Here is a 9130-nt window from a genome sequence, read left to right on the forward strand (position 1 = left end):
CGACACACTCAAACTGTTTTTTATTTAGGTAAAAATGGCCCAAAAGTGGATAATACAGAGGTTTGAACCGTGGAACTGCAAAACCACACTTCTATTTCTCTGGCCTTCACCAGACTATTTTCAACAGATATATTTGTGTCTGAACAATCAGGAGACACTATTACTGTTTTTCTTTAAGGCAAAAAATGGCAAAAGCAGGATAATACAGAGAATGGACCCGTGGAACTGCAAAACCACACTTCTATTTCTCGGGCCTACACCAGACTATTTTCAACTGATATATTTGTGTCTGAACAATCAGGAGACACTATTACTGTTTTTCTTTAAGGCAAAAAATGGCAAAAGCAGGATAATACAGAGATTTGACCCGTGGAACTGCAAAACCACACTTCTATTTCTCAGGCCTACACCAGACTATTTTCAACAGATATATTTGTGTCTGAACAATCAGGAGACACTATTACTGTTTTTCTTTAAGGCAAAAAATGGCAAAAGCAGGATAATACAGAGATTTGACCCGTGGAACTGCAAAACCACACTTGTATTTCTCGGGCCTACACCAGACTATTTTCAACTGATATATTTGTGTCTGAACAATCAGGAGACACTATTACTGTTTTTCTTTAAGGCAAAAAATGGCAAAAGCAGGATAATACAGAGATTTTACCCGTGGAACTGCAAAACCACACTTCTATTTCTCAGGCCTACACCAGACTATTTTCAACAGATATATTTGTGTCTGAACAATCAGGAGACACTATTACTGTTTTTCTTTATGGCAAAAAATGCCAAAAGCTGGATAATAGAGATTTTTTACTGTGGGACGGCAAAACCACAGTTATAATTTACTGGTGTATACCAGACTTTTTTAAATATATATATTTGCGGCTGAACAGTGAGCGACACACTCAAACTGTTTTTTTTTCAGATACAAATGGCCCCAAAGTGGATAATACAGAGGTTTGAACCGTGGAACTGCAAAACCACACTTCTGTTTCTCTAGCCTACACCAGACTATTTTCAACAGATATATTTGTGTCTGAAAAATCAGAGACACACTTTTTTTTTTTTTTGGGGGGGGGGGGGGGGGGACGGACACCAAAAGGTTAATAAGATGGGTATTTGTACAGTGTGAAGGAGGAAAAAAAAAAGAGGATTTAGTTGAGAAAAAAAAAGGATTTTTCCTGGCCCCCGAGACCTGGAGCTAAGTCCAGCAATTTCAGCAACAGGAGCACACAGGATTGTAATGCAGCATTTGCTGCTATAACCACTGCGTCTCCTATACAGCCTGCCTGATATTTGGGATGGATATTAGTCCTGAGAAGGACTGTTTGTTTGATCTGGCAGCCTTTACAGACCCTACACTAACTATTTCGCAGTATATATCTCTCCCTAAATTAGCAGCGCTGTCCCTACACTGTCTGATCCCAGTCGTCTGTGTCCAAGATGGCAGCGCCTGGTTTTAAATACTCGAGGTGACGCTGTGCGGCCAGCCAATCAATGTAATGCCCACAACCAACATTGCTGCGGCATTACAGTGACTGGCTGGCAATCCCTGCATGTTCATTGGCTCTGTAAAGAGCGCCAAACATGCAGGGCGGAGACCCGAGCTCATGCCCGAGTAACCCGGAAATGCTCGGTGCTCGCCGAACATCCCAAGTAGCGTGATGCTCGGGCGAGTACCGAGCAGTGTCAAGCATGTTCGCTCAACACTAGTCTGTATACATCCTCATTGACACATATGAGACAGTACGTCCGGGTAGAAAGGCACGCGGTCCGTCCAGACATTGTGGTCTGTATACATACTCATAGACACGAGTGAGGCAGTACGTCAGGGTCAATCCAGCATTATGGTCTGTATACATACTCATAGACACATATGAGGCGGTAAGTCCAGGTCGGTAGGCCCGCGGTCAGTAAAGACATTGTGTTCTGTATACATACTCATAGACATATATGAGGCAGTACGTCCGGGTCAGGAGGCCCGCAGTCATTCTGGTATTGTTGTCTGTATACATACTCATAGACACATGTGAGGAGGAGGTGCAGTCGGGCCTCTTAATGCGGCGGTCTGAAGTGTCTCCCCCAGCAGCTGCATTTTGCCGCCCCCCGAACTGGGAATCGGCAGTTCTCTGAGCCAGCTGTCAAGCTGACAGCCGGCTCACAGGACGTGCAGCGCGTCGGCTCCCAGTGTTCAATTGTACTCTGACTGCCGGGCCAGTGCGACGTCAGCATCGTGATCAGGTCATGTAATCACGCTGCTGACATCACTCGTCGGTGCAGCAGACAGAGGCGAACAGTGGTGGTAAGTGTTCCACATTAGTGGAGGTGAAGACACCAAAGATTAAATGTAACAAGGGGGGGGGGGGGCTTGATTTAGGGTGGGGGAGATTTAGTGTAATGGGTCTGAGGGAAGTTTATAGTGTGTAAGAATATTTACAGAGTGTGGGGGTATTTACAGTGTGTGGGTGGGGTATTTTCTGTGGGATGTATTTACTATGTGTGGGGGGTATTTACTGTGTGTGGGGTTAATTACTATGTGTGGGGAGGCATTTACTGTGTGTGGGGGTATTTACTATGTGGGGGAGATTTACTGTGGTGGGGGAGATTTACTGTGGTGGGGGAGATTTAGAGTAACGGGTGGATGATTTGAGAACACAAGTTTGGGGAGCAAGGAAGGGACAGGTGCAGACACAATATGGGGAGCAGGAGAAATTTGAAGACACAATATGAAGAGTAAGGGGTAAGATAGGGGGCATGTATGGGAGGATGGGTGCAGACACAGTATGGTGAATGGGGGGATGGTTGTGCATACAGTATAAGGAGCGAGGGGAAAATATATGCAGACACAGTATGGGGAGTGAGGGTGATGGGATGGGTGCATACACATTATGGGGAGTCAGGGAGAAATATGACGAGGCAGTATGGAAAGTGAGAGGGTAAATGTATGAGGAGGGAGAGGGAAATGTGTGAGAATATTGAGGGAAATAGTGCGAGTAGACAGTATGGGTGGAGAAAAGTGTTAGTGGGCACAGAATAAAGACTAAGTAGTGTGTGTGCAGGGGTGGTAGCATGGGGGAGGGGCATTGTAAAGGCACAGCCAGGAAAGGATAGTAAGTCAAGGAGGGGGGAGTGTGATGAGGGGGCACAGTATAGAGACTGGGCCCTATAGGGGACACACAGTGTGAGAGTATAGTGTGAAGAGGGAGCCCAGTAGGGAAAGGAGAGGGCAATGTGGATGGGCATGTACCATAAGAGGGACAGTGTGGGATTCATATTTTGGGCAGGCAATATAGTAGGGGACAATTATTTATTCAGGGGCTCAGTGTAGGGCTGATATGTTTATTCAGGAGCATTATAATGACACTGCTATCTTTAAAGGCATTGTGTGAGGATGTGCTATAGAAGACCGGAGAAGATGGAAGTCTGCAGAGACGAGCTGTGGATGACAAAACTCATCATGGCGTCTGGACAAGATGAAGAAGAAAAGAAAGAGAATGACTCCAGAGACAACGTCATCTATCAGGTACCTGGATGTAAATGTTTTTTTGTGATACTGACTAATTCTCATATTTTTATTTATGTTAGGAGAAGTAAAGGGGTTGTCGAAGTTTGTGATGAGTCTGCAGTCATTCTATGTGACTGCAGACTTCTGAATTCTCACAGTACGCACTGCACACTGTCAGGATTCTCTGGTGCCGGTGATTTACATACATGCGGTCACATGCTGACTAGACATGCGTGGCCTCACTCAATGAAAATGAATTGAGCGAGGTCAGACACGTCTGGTCGGAATGTGACCAGAAATATTCAAATCGTATACGTGTAAGGGAGAAACCTAAAAGTGTGCAGTGCATGCGCTGTGAGAATTCAGAAGCCTGCAGTCACATACAGTGACTACAGACTTTTATCTCAAACCTGGACGAGCTCTTTAATTATAAAATGAAGCCATGTAGCATGACAATCCTAAAAGTGTGTAATATCCTCACTGTCAGGATTCAGCTCTGCTTGCAGGTTCCAGCAGTCATCACATGGCCACTTCACTCATATGCGATTTTCATACTTACGGTCATGTGACAACTCACTTCCCTTCCTGCTTCTCCGTTTTTCACTGAACAATGAGAGAATTAGGGAGAGCAGCTCGTCGGCACGTGACTAATGCTAAGTGCCCACGTAGCGTTTTTCAAGCGTATATGCTGCGGAATTTCCGCAGCGTAAACGCTTGTTAAACGCTAGGTAATCCGCCCCCCATGGTCCCCAAGGGGATTCCGCAAGTTCTATGCCCATGCTGCGGATTTTTCCGCAGCGTTTATGCTGCGCTCAAAAATCCGCAGCATGTCCATTCATTTTGCGGAAGCGCGGCGTAATCGCCGCCATTGACTTGCAGTGAGACGCACATAATCCGTGTCAGTACATTTGTACTCACGGATTATATGCATTTCAATGTGTGGATGGTACCCAGTTCTGGAGGAGATGAGACTCTCATCCAGACCTGGGTACCATTGTACCTGTTAAAAAAAGAATAAAATAAAAAATAAAGTTTATTTTCACCTTCTGACGGCCCCCGGTCTCCTTCCCTGTGCGTGCGGGCAGGACTGAAGGACCTGCGGTGACGTCACAGTCATGTGACCGCAGGCCCTTCAATGAAGTGTCCCGCGATCAGCTGGCAGACAGGAGCGAGCGCAGCCACACACGCCGGGCCATCGGAATGTAAGTATAGGTTTATTTTTAAACATTCTTACGGTCACACTATATAAATCCATGCAGATTGCATGGATTTATATAGTGTGACCTAGTTGTCAAGCACTTTCCAAATGATGCTAAAATCGCTTGGAAAGCGCTTGTCAATCCGCATGCAGAAACGCATGTGAATAACGCTTCAAATCCGCATGTATTTGGCAGGAAAAACGCATGCACAATCTGCATGCGTTTTTTCTGCCAGGGAGATGCAGAAATGCTGCCGAAATTTTCTGCTTCATTTCTGCATCGTGGGCACATTAGCCTAAGTGTGCAAATCGCATATGTGCTTGGGGGGTAAGGGGGAGAGGCCAAACTGAATTCTTGCCCCGGGTGCCAGAGAACCTAGATACACCTCTGCTGTACATACTCATAGACACATGTAAGGCAGTATGTCCGGGTCGGGAGGCCCGCGGTCAGTCCGGCATTGTGGTCTGTATACTGTACATACTCATAGACACATGTGAGGCAGTATGTCCGGGTCGGGAGGCCCGCGGTCAGTCCGGCATTGTGGTCTGTATACTGTACATACTCATAGACACATGTAAGGCAGTATGTCCGGGTCGGGAGGCCCGCGGTCAGTCCAGCATTGTGGTCTGTATACTGTACATACTCATAGACACATGTGAGGCAGTATGTCCGGGTCGGGAGGCCCGCGGTCAGTCCGGCATTGTGGTCTGTATACTGTACATACTCAGACACATGTGAGGCAGTATGTCCGGGTCGGGAGGCCCGCGGTCAGTCCGGCATTGTGGTCTGTATACTGTACATACTCATAGACACATGTGAGGCAGTATGTCCGGGTCGGGAGGCCCGCGGTCAGTCCGGCATTGTGGTCTGTATACTGTACATACTCATAGACACATGTAAGGCAGTATGTCCGGGTCGGGAGGCCCGCGGTCAGTCCAGCATTGTGGTCTGTATACTGTACATACTCATAGACACATGTGAGGCAGTATGTCCGGGTCGGGAGGCCCGCGGTCAGTCCAGCATTGTGGTCTGTATACTGTACATACTCATAGACACATGTGAGGCAGTATGTCCGGGTCGGGAGGCCCGCGGTCAGTCCAGCATTGTGGTCTGTATACTGTACATACTCATAGACAGATGTGAGGCAGTATGTCCGGGTCGGGAGGCCCGCGGTCAGTCCAGCATTGTGGTCTGTATACTGTACATACTCATAGACACATGTGAGGCAGTATGTCCGGGTCGGGAGGCCCGCGGTCAGTCCGGCATTGTGGTCTGTATACTATACATACTCATAGACACATGTGAGGCAGTATGTCCGGGTCTGGAGGCCCGCGGTCAGTCCGGCATTGTGGTCTGTATACTGTACATATTCATAGACACATGTGAGGCAGTATGTCCGGGTCGGGAGGCCCGCGTTCAGTCCGGCATTGTGGTCTGTATACTGTACATACTCATAGACACATGTGAGGCAGTATGTCCGGGTCGGGAGGCCCGCGGTCAGTCCAGCATTGTGGTCAATATACTGTACTTACTCATAGACACATGTGAGGCAGTATGTCCGGGTCGGGAGGACCGCGGTCAGTCCAGCATTGTGGTCAGTATACTGTACATACTCATAGACACATATGAGGCAGTATATCCGGGTCGGGAGGCCCGCGGTCAGTCCAACATTGTGGTCTGTATACTGTACATACTCATAGACACATGTGAGGCAGTATGTCCGGGTCAGGAGGCCCGCGGTCAGTCCAGCATTGTGGTCTGTATACTGTACATACTCATAGACACATGTGAGGCAGTATGTCCAGGTCGGGAGGCCCGCGGTCAGTCCGGCATTGTGGTCTGTATACTGTACATACTCATAGACACATGTGAGGCAGTATGTCCGGGTCGGGAGGCCCGCGGTCAGTCCAGCATTGTGGTCTGTATACTGTACATACTCATAGACACATGTGAGGCAGTATGTCCGGGTCGGGAGGCCCGCGGTCAGTGCGGCATTGTGGTCTGTATACTGTACCTACTCATAGACACATGTAAGGAAGTATGTCCGGGTCGGGAGGCCCGCGGTCAGTCCGGCATTGTGGTCTGTATACTGTACATACTCATAGACACATGTGAGGCAGTATGTCCGGGTCGGGAGGCCCGCGGTCAGTCCAGCATTGTGGTCTGTATACTGTACATACTCATAGACACATGTGAGGCAGTATGTCCAGGTCGGGAGGCCCGCGGTCAGTCCGGCATTGTGGTCTGTATACTGTACATACTCATAGACACATGTGAGGCAGTATGTCCGGGTTGGGAGGCCCGCGGTTAGTCCGGCATTGTGGTCTGTATACTGTACATACTCATAGACACATGGGAGGCAGTATGTCCGGGTCGGGAGGCCCGCGGTTAGTCCGGCATTGTGGTCTGTATACTGTACATACTCATAGACACATGGGAGGCAGTATGTCCGGGTCGGGAGGCCCGCGGTTAGTCCGGCATTGTGGTCTGTATACTGTACATACTCATAGACACATGGGAGGCAGTATGTCCGGGTCGGGAGGCCCGCGGTCAGTCCGGCATTGTGGTCTGTATACTGTACATACTCATAGACACATGTGAGGCAGTATGTCCGGGTTGGGAGGCCCGCGGTTAGTCCGGCATTGTGGTCTGTATACTGTACATACTCATAGACACATGGGAGGCAGTATGTCCGGGTCGGGAGGCCCGCGGTTAGTCCGGCATTGTGGTCTGTATACTGTACATACTCATAGACACATGGGAGGCAGTATGTCCGGGTCGGGAGGCCCGCGGTTAGTCCGGCATTGTGGTCTGTATACTGTACATACTCATAGACACATGGGAGGCAGTATGTCCGGGTCGGGAGGCCCGCGGTCAGTCCGGCATTGTGGTCTGTATACTGTACATACTCATAGACACATGTGAGGCAGTATGTCCGGGTTGGGAGGCCCGCGGTTAGTCCGGCATTGTGGTCTGTATACTGTACATACTCATAGACACATGTGAGGCAGTATGTCCGGGTTGGGAGGCCCGCGGTTAGTCCGGCATTGTGGTCTGTATACTGTACATACTCATAGACACATGGGAGGCAGTATGTCCGGGTCGGGAGGCCCGCGGTTAGTCTGGCATTGTGGTCTGTATACTGTACATACTCATAGACACATGGGAGGCAGTATGTCCGGGTCAGGAGGCCCGCGGTCAGTCTGGATACTGTGATTTGTATACGGACTGTGATGTACGGTCGCTCTGATTGGTTGGGAATGATTCGGCGTGTCCCTCGGTGGATCACCTTTGCATTGTACAATTACCCCCCATATGACTCTCCATGTTGCTGTCAGCATGTGGCATGTGATCCTGGGGGGCACAACATCCAACTCCCAGGGACAAATCTTAAAAATATGTTTTTTGCTTTATGAATCTGTACTTTTTTTGTGCAGAAGTGAAATGACATAAAGGCATGGCACCGTAGTAATTGTACTGTATGGTGCCCAGACATCCACCATGCATACACTGTGCCCAGAGAGTGCCACTTACTCTGTATACATTGTGGGCACAGGAAGGACATAGCTGCCAGTTTCTTGCCAGGCCTCACCTACATGGCACCCATACAGAATGACTGAAAGGCAGAGACTTAATTACTTCCCATATGGGCTATATAATGCCAAACACTGCCCACAACATGCCGTGCTCCCCTATAGTATGTACCACAGCCATATAGTGACTGCAGGCAGAGCGCGCAGCCTCCTCTCCAGTTCCTGCACTCTGTGCAGGAGTATGCTGCCCCCTGCTGGCGGATGGAATCAGCGACGCTCCCCTGTGGCATATCATACATGGTTTGTTCCTAATGTCCCTAGGTCTCTACAGGCTAAACTGCAGGTCGTCCCCTCACTGGTCAGCGTCACCTAGGCAGCCATTGTCATTTCCTCACAGACGTCCCAGTAGCGCTCCTCATGTTACACAACCGGCTGCTAATACAAGGCAAGTATCTACTCAGTGGAGAAAATCCTCCTGCAAGTGAAAGAATGGTATCGTCCTCATATTAGCATTATCTACCGACCTGAGGAGCTCCACTTTAGCTAGGTTTCCGTAGTGTAGTGGTTATCACGTTCGCCTCACACGCGAAAGGTCCCCGGTTCGATCCCGGGCGGAAACACTTTTTTTTTTTTTTAATTGGTATTTTTTTCTGGTATTTGATTCTACTAATATATGTATTTGTTATTTCATTTGTTTATAAATATTATAAAGATTTATGTTAGGGTGTGACTGCGGCAGCTTCTAGTCTTATACAGTAGAGGACGCCCTTCACTATATATTTATACATTAATCTAGATACATGTTATATATAGATATACTGTATATCAATAGTATAGCTACCAGGGGGGCAGAGGGGGCTGTCTTACCAGGCTCCTGATTCAGATGGGCC

General features: G+C 48.5%; 1 non-coding gene across 1 annotated transcript; it reads left to right on the top strand.

Annotated features, from left to right (window-relative positions):
* Positions 1-8787: 8787 nt before the first annotated feature.
* Positions 8788-8860, top strand: TRNAV-CAC (transfer RNA valine (anticodon CAC)). Its single transcript has one exon. It is a non-coding gene; the product is annotated as a tRNA-Val (tRNA).
* The last annotated feature ends 270 nt before the right edge of the window (positions 8861-9130 follow it).

The sequence above is a fragment of the Phyllobates terribilis genome, unplaced genomic scaffold, assembly GCF_046119375.1.
Source record: "Phyllobates terribilis strain yellow unplaced genomic scaffold, ASM4611937v1 Scaffold_11__3_contigs__length_659146591, whole genome shotgun sequence".
Taxonomy (NCBI): domain Eukaryota; kingdom Metazoa; phylum Chordata; class Amphibia; order Anura; family Dendrobatidae; genus Phyllobates; species Phyllobates terribilis.